The sequence below is a fragment of the Oncorhynchus kisutch genome, linkage group LG29, assembly GCF_002021735.2.
Source record: "Oncorhynchus kisutch isolate 150728-3 linkage group LG29, Okis_V2, whole genome shotgun sequence".
NCBI classification, from domain to species: domain Eukaryota; kingdom Metazoa; phylum Chordata; class Actinopteri; order Salmoniformes; family Salmonidae; genus Oncorhynchus; species Oncorhynchus kisutch.
This window is the reverse complement of record NC_034202.2, coordinates 43747737-43750364: the sequence shown is the minus strand read 5'-3', so window position 1 is coordinate 43750364 and position 2628 is coordinate 43747737.

Sequence of the window (2628 nt, the reverse complement as noted above, 5' to 3'; positions counted from 1 at the left end):
ACATGTGTAAATGATCTCTACCTAAGCCAGCTTGGTGATTAAGACTAAACGGCCCCAAACCCTACAGATCATTCAAAATCAACACTGATTGATCTTATTTTAATGAATACAGAAATATGAGAAATATATTTGTACTGGTTGTTTTTTTCTCAACAAATAAATTAGTGACCATCCAATCAGGGTTTAGTCCTGGGCATCCAATCAGGGTTTAGTCCTGGACATCCAATCAGGGTTTAGTCCTGGACAGAGCACTATTACAGTGACCACTTTAGTTGTTAATGATCTTGTCCATGTTTTAGACACTAAAATGAAATGTGCTGCTTTGTTTGCAGACCTGTCGAAAGCTCTTGATAATGTTTTGTGTCAGAGATGTAAAAAAAAGAAAACAATAATTTAGGTAAGCCTTGTGACATCACAAAGAGGACCTTTTCAAAACTTAAATGCTTTTCTTTAGTTTAGTGGCCTTGGTTGTATTTCAGCTAACCTCTGAACCTGGTTTAGCTTTCAGACTTTTTTGCAGATGTCTTCAATACTATTGTGGATCAGCGGAAGCTGGTGGGAGGAGCTATATGGGGGATGGACTCATTCGAAAGCCTGGAATGGAATTAATGGAATGGCTGGAATGGAATGACTGGAATCCATAATTGACACATTTAATCACCATTTTATTTCAGCGGGTTTTCTCTCTTTGAAAAAACTTCTAAGTCTTTTCACCATGATATTGGGTTGGATGCTGGTAGGGGGAAACTTGCTGAATGATCAGAGAAATTATAGTCTAAGCTTTTCTTTTAGGCTATTTACAGAAAAAATAAGTCCTTGACTCTTTGTTAGCAAATAGACATGAAGAACTCCACAGGGGGCCGACCAATTGGATCCCAGGTCTGCTTAAGTGCGCAATAATCACCATTATTTATTAATTAATATTGTTACCAGGAAATATTCCAATATGTATGGAAATCAGCTGTTATGCTGCCGCTCTATAAAGACGGGGATAGTAGAGATTATAATCACTACCGCCCTGTTTTCAACACTTCCTGGTCTAGCTAAGATTCTACAATCCTTGGTAAAATGTACAAATTTGCTCTTAAAAAAAATCTGAGACATGTATTTTATATGTAAACCAATCAGGGTTTAGTCCTGGGCATCCAATCAGGGTTTAGTCCTGGACATCCAATCAGGGTTTAGTCCTGGACATAGCACTATTACAGCGACCACTTTAGTTGTTAATGATCTTGTCCATGTTTTAGACACTAAAATGAAATGTGCTGCTTTGTTTGCAGACCTGTCGAAAGCTCTTGATAATGTTGATCATTTTATTGAATAAGTTGACAGGTCTGAGCTCTGAGTTCATTAGTATCAGGAAATATTCCGAAAGTATGGATATTAGGCTCTTGTGCTGCCACTCCACACTCTGACGCCTGCTCATGGTTTTCACGATTATCTTAGTGACAGAACGCAGGCCATCGTGATTGATGATGGTTTTAAGTCAGAATTGTGATGGGGTTAAGTCAGAATTCTGATGAGGTTAAGTCAGAATTCTGATGGTTTTAAGTCAGAATTCTGATGGGGTTAAGTCAGAAATCTGATGGTTTTAAGTCAGAATTGTGATGGGGTTAAGTCAGAATTGTGATGGGGTTAAGTCAGAATTGTGATGGGGTTAAGTCAGAATTCTGATGAGGTTAAGTCAGAATTGTGACGAGGTTAAGTCAGAATTGTGATGGGGTTAAGTATGAATTTTGATGGGGTTAAGTCTGAATTTCTAGAAGCACATAAAGGTGTTCCTTACTACGGCCTCTTCTTTTCAAATCAAATCAAATTTTATTGGTCACATATACATATTTAGCAGATGTTATTGCGGGTGTAGTGAAATGCTTGTGTTCCTAGCTCCAACAGTGCAGTAGTATCTAACCATTCACAACAATACATAGATCTAAAAGTAAAAGAATGGAATTAAGAAATATATAAATATTAGGATGAGCAATGTTGGAGTGACATTGACTAAAATACAATAGAATAGAATACAGTATATACATATGAAATGAGTAAATCAGCATGTAAACATTATTAAAGTGACCATTGATTCCATGTCTATGTATATAGGGCAGCAGCCTCTAATGTGCAGGGTTGAGTAACTGGGTGGTAGTCAGCTAGTGATGGCTGTTTAACAGTCTGATGGCCTTGAGATAGAAGCTGTTTTTCAGTCGCTCATTCCCTGCTTTGATGCACCTTCTGGATGATAGCGGTGTGAACAGGACGTGGCTCGGGTGGTTGATGTCCTTGATGATCTTTTTGGCCTTCCTGTGACATCGGGTACTGTAGGTGTTCTGGTGGGTAGGTAGTGTGCCCCCGGTGATGAGTTGGGCAGACCGCACCACCCTCTGGAGAGCCCTGCGGTTGCTGTACCAGGCGGTGATACAGCCCAACAGGATGCTCTCAATTGTGCATCTGGAAAAGTTTGTGAGGGTCTTAGGGTCCAAGCCGGATTTCTTCAGCCTCCTGAGGTTGAAGATGCGCTGTTGTGACTTCTTCACCACACTGTCTGTGTGGGTGGACCATTTCAGTTTGTCCGTGATGTGTACACCAAGGAACTTGAAGCTTTCCACCTTCTCCACTAGAGTCCCGTCTATG